The following is a 13444-nucleotide window of genomic DNA, read 5'->3' as shown; positions in this document are numbered from 1 at the left end:
TCCTGGTACTTGTTAGGCTTTGTTTGGCTAAAGGAACGTTTAAAATGAATGTCTGGATTCTTAAAAATCATGAAAAAAGAATATGTCTTGGGGTTGAATGAGTACATTTTCCCCAAAAATAAACAACACGACATATAATCAGGTACTCATTCGGACTCGTCCCCTGACATCGTCCTTCCCCCTTCGCAAAATATAATTGAGAACAGGGGCGTTGCTCGAAAATTTTCAGTGGGGTGGCCAGATGAAAACAGCATCTCAGCGAGGAGTGGCCAAAAAGATGGTCACAAAAACATATGGGAGTGGCTAGAGGGTGCTCATAGCTCCGCCCCCGAATGAGAAGCAGCGCTTTAAAGACTTCTGTACAGCCCGGTGTGACGCGGCGATTATTTGTGCAAAATGTCACACAACAGCTCCTCCGACACATCGAGGGATGGCCCTCGACTTTATTCATTATTGCTTCGAATCTCCTTCAATCACTGTGTATAAACCACCCTCATTAGCGAACAGAGGGAACCGGTGTGGTGTGACAGAGAAGTACTCGGTATCTTTTTCTTGAAAGTGTAGCTGGCAAGTGTGGCTGACATGACCTCATACGCACATACGCACCCGCCACAAAACTCAATAAAAGTGTCTCTTGGCTGTAAGCCGTGCTTTGTCACTTGCAGACACTTCCATAATTCATGGCCTAGTGACAGCAGTATCGAGCGGAGGACAATGATGTCTGCCCTGTAGGCTGCGCACACTCAGCCGCGCCAAAACGCGCGCACGCCGTCACGGATGTCCAATACGGGGCTCCGAATAGCGCCAAACACAAAATGTATGTCGCCCGTAGAGGTTTGCTCAGTTTGTGCGCGTCTGTGCGAGAGTGAGCGCAGGACACACTTCATGACTTAATAACGACTTTTCGCCCTTCCTCCTCTCTGTCACTTGCAATCGATTCTGTTTTTGTGTCTTTGTCCTGCCCCTTAGCGTGGCTAAATACAGTGTGTCCCTCACACATACACACCAGGAGAGCACGGCTGTCCGGCAGCCATGTTTCAGCCAAAATGTTGTCAAGTCTCCTCTCACATGCCCCCACCCACCAAAAAAAAGGAGCAAGTACGCGGCGGGTTGGACGTAATACGCGGCCGTCGGGCGAGCCGCAGGGATCCGATCCAGCCAACTGCTTCTCTTTATTAAAGTGATTTTTCACAACGTGAAAGCTGTGGAAGGCACGCAAACACCAGCCAGACTGAAGGTGACATCTAAATTGTGTTTACCAAAAGGCCCCCAACATGGCCCCTGAACTTGTAGCAGGAAATCAAAATCTCTTCACTTTTGAGGTCAGGCGAAGACAAAGAAAGCAGCGACCTCTTGGGTTGTTTCACTATTCAACAGCTCAAGTGGTCTTTTTGCAAGGAATCGCATCAATACAAATCATCCAAACGGCGTCCTTGAGACGGTCAACAAAAAAGTTCCCCGCAAACGAAAACTTGGTTAGCCTGGTGTCACTAGCTCCAGCTAGTCCAAATGCAGCAGCGGCACCAGCTGAAATAACACAACGCAACAAAAAAACTGTTACAGTTGCAAATGAATGATTCGAGAAATGACATTCAATATTTAAGCTCTTTTTGATCCCATATTGAAAATTATGTTTTTTTTTCTAAACCTCTACTATACCTTTACCTTTTGGACTATTATGTACACCGGATTTTAAGGCGCCGTCTCAATGACCGGTTCTATATTTGTAAATTCCCACCGAATCATAAGGCACATTATTACAGATTAAGCAAAACAAACCGGTAAATAAAATAAGTCAAACTTGACTTCATTTTTAGACAAATGTACCGAAGATTATAAGGTGAACGGATTGTTGATTTTTCAGAAAATGAAAATATGTTAACTGAATCTTTTCGTACCAAAAAATAAGGTAACTAGATGAAGCAATTTCTGGATAAATTGCATGTGAATGCTAAAGGCTGAATGAAAAATCAGGGCGGCATATGGAATGATGTGGGATATGTGCAACGTTCTTTTATTCATAGTCACAGCAACGCATGTTCCCCCATTAAACTACATTTGACTGGTAAATAGTATTTTCTTTGCCATTTAGCTCATGTAATTTGCAATGCATTCCTGTATTCTGTACATTGCGGTTACTGCCCGAATAACTTTTCCCGCCAAGGCATTATCAGCATTAATCCAGCAGCCATGCCGGATACACTTGATTCATTCTGCTAATTGACCTAATCATTAGTTCAGGTTTAGTCGGCGGTGGGGTATATCACGTTTTGTTTATGCTCTGACAGAATTATTAGCTCGCGTTAATGAAGTTCACGCCGCAGCGGGCTTGGCTGTAGCTGCGTGTTTATCATGCGTAATCTGTAGCCGAGTGATAGATGAACAGTCAAAGTCCATATAAACAGCTTTGCGTGAAGGGCTCCACTACAGCACCTTAATGGGGAGATGATTCATCTGCCGGAGGTTATTACTCACGGGAACATCCGGCCTTTTTTAAAGATCACGGTTTATTTGGGAAAACCGCAGCGGGCGCATTAACATATTTTCCGTGATTGTTTTCGTTAGCGCGTAAATGCCGAGGTCACCTAACTGACTGTTCCGCAAGGCGCGGCGCCAAGCCCACAAGCTTTTTGGGATGGCCGGAAGACCGACGGGGTGGACGAATCTAGAAGATAGCAAGAAACCAGAGTTTTTTCAATGATGAACCCATTGCGAAATTTTCTTTTTCCGGCCAGCGCAAAGCGTTCTGCATTTTGGATAAATAAGTGCAACGAATAGTTTTGAAGTCAAATCAACAAAAAAGACGCAAATATTGCTAGCCATCGCAAAATAAACTTGAGAACATCCAACATTTGAGCAAGTCTGATGTTAAAGTTAATTTCTAATTATTTTGCAAATGACAAAATAAACCGTCAGTATTTTGATCCGCCGCAATAAGAAAATTGCATGTAAATTATCAAGAAAAACTCAGGTTGAGGGTTTTTCTTCAAACCTTCAAATTGATATTAACTATAGATTCATTAGATCAATTAATTGATCTTAAATTATCTCTTTTTTTCATTTCTTGAAAGCACCGCGGCTAAAATCTACGGCAACAAATCGTCTAACACAACATACATCAGACCGCGGCGTCCTCATCCACGCGCCGACAAAGGTTCGGGGCTTTGTCGTAACGCTCCATTTTTTCCCCCGCTTGTCTTTCTCGTTCCGAGCTCTTATCGTTCGCGCATCCGTCTTCCCGCTGTTATCCGGGACGACGGTTACGCTAAACTGCATCTGCCCCTCCTCCCGCCTCCAACACAGAAATGACCTTCACCAAAGCGCCGCGCGCCAGAAGAAGGCAGAAAAATGGCGAAAAAAAGGCGAGAGGGCGTAACTTCAAACACAATAGAAGGGATTCTGACATTCTTTCCAATGAGGGGGGAAAAAGGTGAATAGGGAATATCCAAAGATGCTATCGGTCAAACGTCTCACCTCCTTCTGTTCAATTTCAGGATCAAACGGAAGTGTATTCTGCCTAAACAAAGAATTGAGCGTAGCCTCCGGGAACACGCGGCCGCAGCGACAGCGGAAAGATTAAGTGAGTCCATCTGTCTTTGACCTTCTCTTTAACCTTGTTTAGCCCCCTCGCGCTGCACCGCAGAGACGAGGAGGGAGAGAACATTCTCGCGACGCTGCGGGCTTCGCCGTCTAAACTCCCTCTTTTTCCCGCTCTGAGTCATCGCAAAGTCATAAATACTAAAGCGGGTAAAGAGAGATTATTTGAAACTATCTCATACGTTCAGTGGGAAAGCGTGACTGTCAGTTGAGGCAAAGAAAAAAAAAAAAAGAGTAGGGAAGATTGGGAAGAACGCTCGCTCTCTCTTCCTTGCTCGACCTCGCCTTTCACGCTGTATAATCTTCACTTCATTAGCATTTAAAAAAATCATATCGTTTATGAGTCATGCATGGAAGGCGCGCTGGTGAGTTTGTCATTACTCGGTTATGAAAGCAGACTCTGCTGCGACATCCGCTTCGGGGTTTCTGCCAAAACAAAGACGCGGCTCCAAGAGGGAAACCGCGCTTCTCGCAACTTGGGGGGAACCTGGCATCGTTTACGTGACCTACCTTTTTTTTTCATGTATTTTGGCCGCGCCGTGTAGCACAAGAAGAATATTAAACAAAGGCATATTAAATTAAACAAAGGAAAAAATATCAAAGTTAAAGGGAGTAGACTTTCGAAATCTACAGTTACCCTGCACTAATTGTACAACTCAAAATTCAGCATCCGACCATCCATCCTATCTATCTATCTATCTATCTATCTATCTATCTATCTATCTATCTATCTATCTATCTATCTATCTATCTATCTATCTATCTATCTATCTATCTATCTATCTATCTATCTATCTATCTATCTATCTATCTATCTATCTATCTATCCATCCATCCATCCATCCATCCATCCATCCATCCATCCATCCATCCTTCTTTGACAAAACTAACTCAAAACGTATCTGCAACGTAAGCCTGGTTTTGTGAAAACGCATATACAAACCCATCCAATATTCTACAGTGGACTGGGATTTGGTCTCAAGTTATCCTTCATGCACAATCATCCTCCCATCTGCTGCTCGAGCAACACGGTGGCGCACATGGCGTTGTGCATGCAGAGTCTGAGTGATTAGAATTCATTCAAGGAGTGGCTTCCATATACTATTAGCGAGTAGGCCTAATGACATGCAGATCACAGAATATTTACAAGCATCACTCACGTACACAAAATTGCTCCTTTCAAATGTCATTTGAAGTTCTTCAGCTGTCATATGCATTGAATATAAAGGTACGGTATACATTTCTAACCCTTGAAATGACCCTTGCTTTTTTTGTGTGCGCCGATTTCAACTGTGCTTGCGTTTGCTCACTTTCAAGACAGAACTATGAGATTACAAATTCTGACATCATTCCGACTAAAGTCCGAATTTTTATATGAAAGTCTTTTTAGTCTGTTCTCAAGCGTATCGCGCAGAGCACATCGTCCGCGCTGTCGAATTTTCTCATGCTTTTTCTGAGCCTTTAAATCCATTCACCTTCCTTAGATTAGGATCGGCGGAATAATCTCCATGTAGATAGCGGCTATCTCTGCTTCCAGTCTACATGTTCAATTGTTGTCCTTTATCTGCCAAAAATCGTCTCCGCACAAGCGTATGTTATTTGATTTTTTTTTTACAAGTTTATTGTCTTTCAAAAACTGTGCACAAACTAAACCTGTCACCGTTGTTTTATATATCTATGTTTATTTTTTTGTTTTTTACATAACACCCAATTGCACAATAGCATCGTTCAAAATCCCAAATGCATTTGAACTTTACTACCGTCACTGAGAATGGCCCTCAAACGTGAAGACGTCCATCGCACGCTGTCGTACGAGGTGACAGACATACAAAAGAAGAGGCAAACAGACCAAATGACCTTGAAATTGGAACTTTGAGGAGACGCGCGCTTATGCGCTTCAAATGCGCTTGCATCGGATGAAATCACAGCAGTCGTTTCAGAGCAGTTTTCAAACTGTACTATGTATGCGTGAAGTATGGAAACAAGCCCATAATCGAGACCCTATCTAATAATATGGTACGGTGCGGAACACGCTCTCGACAAGGAAAATATAAAGAAGAAACCCTTCTTGTCGTTGTTATTTTTTGTTTGAAATCCCAACCGCAATATGCACCAGAACTTTCACGCTTAATCAAAGTAAAGTCAACGTCATTTCTGGAAGTTACGCCGGAGGTCGGCTTTCAGATCTCTCTGTTAGCGGAACAAAAGGCGAACGCTTGGCCGGACCGGGGGAACTTTCCGTCCACGTTAATCACAGCAAGTTTCCCTCGAATGATATTTCGGTCCCACCGCAGCGCTCGGCCCACGTGGATTTATCAGCATGGCCTCCGTAGCTGAGTGGCAGCCGCGCCAGCTGACATCGATTCCGCAGCTGGAAGGAGATTGCTAATGCGGTTGTGCAGTGCTCGCTTATTATTTCGTCCTTGCATGAGAATATCGAAACATTTTTACACGCGGCGGTGGCGTACAACTAGCGACAGCGCGACATTTCCTACGACGAGACAACGCGAGAATACGACGCCGGGAGGTTTCTCGGGGAAATTTCAACTGCCAATCTGTTGCCACGGGTGACTTGAAGCGCACGTGCTAAAATGAAAATGCACTCAGTCAGTCAAAGGTGCGTGCGCTCAACTGCGCCTCGAGAGCACCCCTCACGCAGAGAGCCATCTCGGCACCGCGGGGTCTCAACAAACACTCAAATCAACACCAATTTCATTGTTTGCACTCTCTGCTGAGGTGAGGTTAAGACGCCCCTGCCCCGCTTCACTCTATCTGCCTTGACATTGGAGAGACTCTGTTTTCGTGGGGGGGGGGCAAGGGTCAGACACTTTCAAGTAGGTTGGCTCCGTGGGTCAGCGTGTCCCATCGCAAACCCCGTGTCGTCAAGATATTGCAAATGAAAATGAGGGGATAAGAAAACATCTCTAATAGGCAACTAATCTATTATCAAATTATTCAACAACAATTGTAATCATTGTGTCATTGTTTAGAGCCATCGTGAACCTGACGAACCTGACCAAAATCCGACTAGTTCTTAACTGTAATTATTATGATTTTTTGAAATATGTATTATTAATCTTAATATCAAGATTTATTTTGACTTTGGGAAAACAACGTCCCAGCTGTGCTGGGTGCTTTGCATTTATGTGGTAGCCTAAACTCAAAATCTTTCTGTGGTAAGCAAGCACCTTTTTGCAAGGAGTGCATATCACTCATGTGTTTTTCAAAAGTGCCCTGAACTGCTTTTGGAGCGTATTATCTATTTGCGAAGAATATTAAACTGAGCATTTGTACATGCAGGTTTTCCATCTGACGATCTGATGATATGAGAACTGGAAAAAAATACATTCAAGTTACTCCACTCGAAAAATATTAAGGTCAAAAATAACCTAATTATGGGGCAAACAAGGACCAAGCTGGTATTTGGGTCGGTTTTACCCAACTTTATGGGCTGTTTTATACCTTGTACAAAACGTCCGTGGTTGTTGTTGTAGAAAATAATAATATAAGAAATTGAAATAGACTCAAATATTTTCACTATAGTTGGGTTATTTTTAACACAACAGGTTTTAGTTTGTAGTTTTGATTTGTAAAAAATATTCAATGCAACGTGCAGGTTTTCTGTTTAACGGCGATGATATATATAGAAAATAAAAAACCAAAACGAATTTCTTTGAAAACCAAATTACACTCTAAGAACAGTTTTGTAAAATGACCTCAATTATGGGTCAAGAAAGGTTTGTTTTGCACCAAGCAACCCTTATGATTGGGTTGTAAATAAACCTGACCCATATATCGGGTGCCATATTTTGACCCATAACCTGGTTATTTTTAACGCATACGAAAAGCTAAAGTGATTGAAGCTCGCGGTTTCAGTCGGTCACCTATGTTGCCCCCCCATGCTGTTCGTCCATCTGACGGCCGTCTCATCGTTTGAATCATCAGCCCGGTAATGATGCCAAAGCAGCTTCCCCCTCATTTTGGAAAAGCTGGCTCCGCGGGGCGTCAGTGGGGACGATGGACGGATTGGCGTTTTCTGAGATCTCCCTCTCGCACGCGTCTCCTTCTCATGTTTTCTGCTGCCCCCCGCCCCGCCCCCCCCTCGCGCAGGTCATTACAGGATGATACACGACTACTATGCTAATTTAGTGCAGATTTATTCCGATTTGTGATTAGGAGCTCGCAGTCATACGACTCCCATCTTCTTTCCTCCTCAGTGCCTCCATTTAACATGACCTTCCCAAGGCCCTGTCATGCCAATATGCCTCATTACTGCACTATAGGGGTGCTTACGTGGCCAGCGAGACGCGGGGAAAATTTAGGAAAGCTCAAAAGTACCGACAGGCGCACAAGAAGATGAAATGCGTGCAAAGGAAAGGAAAGCGGCTAAGCCGCTCTCCTTGTTCAAACGCGTTCGCGGGCACGTACACGCACGGAAAAAGAGCGCAGCCTTGTTGACTGACGGCAAAACTCACGCAAAATACGAAAAAAGAAACTCACACATTGACGCAAACGCACACCCCGCACCCTTGCTCCAGATGTCAAAGAAAAAAGTCAACGTTACGTTTGTGTGCTGCCTTTGCGTTCAAGTGTCAACATAAAAAGTAGAAATTCGATTCTACTGCAGTCTTAAGCAAATCTCAATCCTTCTGAGGGTTGTTTTTTAAGAGATGGCGTGACATATTTCGTGGCTTTCCTTTCATTACGCATCAAACGTGTTCTCTTTTGCCTCATGTCTCAATCCTCTGCAATGTTGTGCACGATTTGCTCAAAGGCATAATCTACTTTCCTCATTTTCAGCAGTAATTTTTTTTGTCTCATTAATTTGAGGAATACGTCGTTTTAATGTACAGTCCATAGCTTTAGAAACATTTTTTCACCTGCTGTCGACTGAAAATGACAAACGTGTGCAACTCTCAAGTAACGACCAATCGCGGCTCACCTGTTGGTCATGTGACCTTCACACCCTGAGCCGTCCAGCGCATCTGATGTCATTTTCAGTTGACGGCAAAACGTTTGTTACTTGGAATGGAATGATGTGAATCAATCACAAATGTGGAAGGACTAGCACATCGAAGTCTGAGGAACAAAGTAGAAGAAGAAAAGGTGTAACGCTATGTCTTCAGTTTTTCATGAAATTAGCAGAAAAACATAAATGTAAAAAAAAAGCAAGACGGTCAAAAGGTAGTAGTAGTAGTCGGACGTACTATATATGCATCATTTGACTTGAAATGCTGCGTCATCTTGCCAAGTCCTACATGTTTAATCATGTCGATGCTTGCCTATTTCGAAGATACAAACACTCAAGTCATTTTCTCCCACTTCCAAAATGAGCGGTGGCCTTGAGCCGACACGCCATTTCACTTCAAATGGAGCGTATCAAGTGCCTGTGTGCTTTGGATCATCTTGGAGGGGCTGCAGATACCTGAATGTTCTTTGACTTAAATTTGTCTCCTCCATCCTGGGGAGGAGCAAGAGATTAGACACGGAGAGATGGACGAGATTAAGAAAGCGGTAGGAGGATCAAGAGCAGGGATGAGAGCGATAGATGGTGGCTAATCTCAGGCGAGGAGAGTGGAAGAAATTTCTAGGAAGCCCACTTTCGTTTTGTGCTGACAAATCCTTGGGTCTGAGACCTCTCCTTTAGGGAGTGTATTTGTGTATGAGGGACGCATAACCATTTTATCTGCAAATATTGCCATGTAAAACTGACATATAAAATGACATATAAAATGACATATACTGTATATACGATGAAAAGGAAATGGAGACACAAATACAAGGCAACGAAATTTCCTGTCGTACTCGCTGAGCAGTACCTCGAGATCTTAGATAAGAAAAGAAAAATGACGGTAGCCATTTCCCCTATGGGGCCATAGTATAAGCCTGGAAAAAAACTCACATGCCACATAGACGTCACCACAAATCTGGTGATACATGTAGGAGACCGCACTGTCGGCTGTTTGCCGGTAAATCATGTGATATGGGCTCAACGTAGGGACCAGCAGAGGTGTTGAAGCAAAGTTCTATATGTGTGTGTTTGCGTTTCTGTGGACGCGTGTGTGTAGGAGTGTCCTTCAAGCTTACTGTCTCAATCAGTTATCGGTTTTCGTTCTACAAATAACTACTATCGGGCGGATTAGCATATCTGCCTTACGGTGCAGAGGTCGTGGGTTTTGTTTGCGTGTTCTCCCCGTGCCTGTGTAGGTTTTCTCCGGTTACTCCGGTTTCTTCCCACATTCCCCAAAACATCCAGGTACTGTCTATCGGACCTTTCAAATTGCCCTTAGATGTGTGAAATGTTGTTTATCCGCGTGTGCCCTGCGATCGTCTGGCAACCGGTTGATGGCGTACCCCGCTTATTGCCCGACGGCTGCCGAGATAGGCTGGACTGCCCCCGTGACCCTCGTGAGGGGAATCGCTCAAGAAAACGGATGAATGGAAATAGCTACTATCAATACAGGAATTTTTTGGGTGCGATTTCTAATGCATGAATCCAAATAGCAACGGTAGTGCAGTTTGATATTTCTAAAGGTTGTTTTCGCATCAACAGCCTCGTTTCCCCGTATTTTCAAATGGAATCCTACCGGCTTCATTTCCAATCCCCCCGGTAATTTGTTAGGTTTCTTTCCCTGCCTCCACCAAATCCTGAGAGTACCTCACAGGTGGAACCTCACTGTCATCTGATTGGTCGCTTGTCCGAGGTCTCTTGAGTTGTCTCATCACTATGGATGTCGGATCGTACCGCGAGAGAGGAAAAAATAGCCATCTGTCATATTAACAGCGTGGTTATTATTCAGCGTGGGGTCTAAATCACAAAAGCCCTTTGTGCCAGTCATCTTCTGTCAAGCGGCAGCCACACAATCAGCAGGAGCCGCTCCAATGGCTTTGGCAATCCACCCCGGTTTAACTCCAAAGGTGAATTGCGATCGTCTCAAGCTCGAAACCAAAATGGCGGCGCGCGGTGAGACGGGCCCCTTTCCCGTTGCCCCTTTCATTAGAACCCGTTCGCGTTTACGGATTGCGGGGCAGCAAACACGCGTGCCCGAAAGCGACTTTTTTGTCTCGTGCTCAGTTGACTAGAATGGCAATAAAATGAGCTGGCGCAAATGCGATTTTCTTTCTAAGTCATTACAAGCATGAAGGTCAGGTCCCAAGCTGATTGATTTGGCTCGTGATTGATCGCACATCGCAATTGATAGAATTGATGGAGAGGAGAAGGGACGGGAAACGACCGCACCCGGTGTTGCGGTAAAGGCGGGGGAGGGGCAAAGTACAGTTACTCCTTACTGAACTACTTAAGGGGGAACAGGACCCATCCATTTCTTCACCGTAATATGTTCTATGTGCCCCTAATTAAAACGGCAAATTAACACAGTTTGACACTCGGGTATCCATCGTGGCCCGGCTGGTTTCTGACTTTGGTCATGTGACATTCGCAAGCTGAGCCATGATTGGGCTACATATACCTGAGCTATGTGCAGCCGTGACGTTATTCCACTTAGTTTAGTTTAAAAAAAAAAAAAAAATTAAAAAAAAAAAAAAAATATATATATATATATATATGAATATATATATATATATATATATATGAATATATATATATATATGAATATATATATATATATATATATGAATATATATATATATATATGAATATATATATATATATGGATATATATATATGAATAAACAAAATATATATATATAGTATAAACCACGGGGCTACACAAATTAAAAAGAGAACGAGCAAAGACTTGAGTATTTAGTCTTCCTGTGAAAGGGTGTTACATAAAACATCGCCAATACCGTTAATAAAGAAAATCTATGATGGCAATCCTGGGACGAATGAATTCAATTTGCAAGATTGATTCTGACGTTTTTCCAGTCACCCATTGATAGAGCCAGCAATGGCTAAGAGCGATCGCCTTCTTCTTTGTGGCATTTAGGCTAAACGTAGCTAATAGAGAAGGAAGCGACATCGATCGCCTGAAAGCGCGGGACTGACGTCAAACGAGTGATTTTCCAAAATGTCACGCCGACGTCTAACGATGCCTGCGAGACACGGCGTGGCGGTTTCGAATCTTAATGCTCGTTTATTGCCTTTTGACTCACCGGGAGCTTTTTAGTCATTGCACTTAGATCCCAAAGTGAAGGCCGGATGGCAAACGTGGCGAATTGCACCAAAAACATCAACCAATGCATCCGCGCGCTCTAGAGGTGCCCAAACGACGATCGGGGGCCATTGGTGGTATAATAAAATGACATTTGAAATGGCCTAGTGGGGAAAAAAAACTATAATTTTTTTTAAAAAGCTGATGGCGCGCCTTATAATCAGGTGCGCCTTATATGTGGATCAATATTGAGATTGGGATGGGTAGATGGGGAATGAAGTGATAAAGTAAGCTTCACCTGTTTCTTTTGTGTGTTTACGGTTGAACAAGGCTGCTCATATTGACGTTGACTTATTATGCTATTGAGAGTTTAGTTATTATTATTACTTTGAGTATTACTATATTGTGATTGAAAAAGTTTTCAAAGATGTCATTAATTGAGGGTGCGCCTTATAATCCGGTGCGGCTTATATATGGAAACGGTTTTAAAATGTGTCATTAATTGGGGGTGCGCCTTATAGTGCGGAAAATACGGTAATTGGTAATACTCTAAGTCCAAGAATTTTTAAGGGTTAGGTTCTGAAACGAAAGTTTCGACACCCATGATACGGCCCACAGTTTTTGCTGCGACGTTTTTGTTCCTGTTTCATCAAGTATTCTTAAGGCAGTGCTTGGGCAAACTAAGTGAATGTGCAGACTTAATATCAAAGAAGAAAAATCCAAAGGGGCTGGCAATCGATGTGGTATCGGTATCGGCAGGTACTGCACACCCGGGTATAAGAATACGAACATGACTTTATGGAGCACATTCCCTGCTACGACACAGCACTACAGTATATTTGCTATTTGAAATATTCTCGTTTGATTCCCCCCCAAACTGCTTTTGTTTTTTTTCCGCACAGTAAGGCCGTTTGAGCTGTAATAAAAGTCTGGAGCGCGATGATCATCTAGCGCTTCCCCTCCCATCCAATTTGTTCATGTAATCATATTTATTCTGTGAGATGTGCGGAGAGGCGGGCCGCTTATGATATTTGGCAACTTTCAAACTAATTCCCCTTGCCATCATCGTTTGAGGGGCTATAACCCGTTAAGCGTTTATTTACCATCTTTTTGATTTTTTTCCCCCAGACTTGCAAAGGAAGGCCGCGTTTGTCGGATTTTGAAATCCGATTGATGATCGCCTTCGCTCTATGTTTTGTTTACAGACGGGACATTTCTCGACGACAAAAAAAAACAAAGGTTTTGGGATGGATGGGCGCTTGGCAAATCAGCCGCGATTGCCGCGTGTAACTTTCAAGGACATGGAAGGACAGTGAAGTGTTTTCTTCTCGGAGAAGGAAAAAAAAAAAAAAACCCAAGCGGGGGTAAGTCTGCCACCTGAGAGCACGGAGCGGAGGAGATTGTCATTCAGCGTGCGTTTGATGGCGTCAGGCACTTCTCCTCCACTGCAGATGTGACGCAAAGCTTCCTTCCACTCGTCTTTCTCGCCTGTCGGCCGTGTCATCTTTCCCTCCCCCTTTTCTTTCCTCTCCTTCGGCTTCTCCTCTTCCTCGTCCGGCCTGCAGATGCGGGTCTGGTTCCGCCCGTTTTCTCTCTTTTTTTCCTTTCCCCTCGTCTCTCCATTTTGTCAGCAGAGATGAGTGGGCGGAGTGAAGCATTGTGCCCCGGAGATTGTTGCGCCATCCGCCTTTCAGACGGGCCCGCGCGTTTGTTGACGATCCCTCACACGAGCA

At 43.8% G+C, this 13444-nt stretch overlaps 2 protein-coding genes across 6 annotated transcripts in view; one reads left to right on the top strand and one right to left on the bottom strand.

Annotated features, from left to right (window-relative positions):
- The window catches only part of asmt (acetylserotonin O-methyltransferase), a 64091-nt gene that overhangs the window by 13820 nt on the left and 36827 nt on the right, over positions 1–13444 (top strand). The window contains exons 9-10 of the mRNA XM_088414391.1: positions 3304–3430; positions 3495–3580. The gene's annotated coding sequence lies outside the window, so the exon portion shown is untranslated. The remainder of the gene's footprint in view (positions 1–3303; positions 3431–3494; positions 3581–13444) is intronic.
- LOC148423360 (polyprenol dehydrogenase-like) overlaps positions 1–13444 on the bottom strand; it is a 51198-nt gene that overhangs the window by 935 nt on the left and 36819 nt on the right. The window lies entirely within an intron of this gene.

Source organism: Hippichthys cyanospilos, chromosome 5 (assembly GCF_059441005.1).
Source record: "Hippichthys cyanospilos isolate Australia breed blue-spotted pipefish chromosome 5, RoL_Hcya_1.0, whole genome shotgun sequence".
In the NCBI taxonomy this organism is placed as follows: Eukaryota; Metazoa; Chordata; class Actinopteri; order Syngnathiformes; family Syngnathidae; genus Hippichthys; species Hippichthys cyanospilos.
This window is presented reverse-complemented; position numbering and strand designations above follow the sequence as displayed.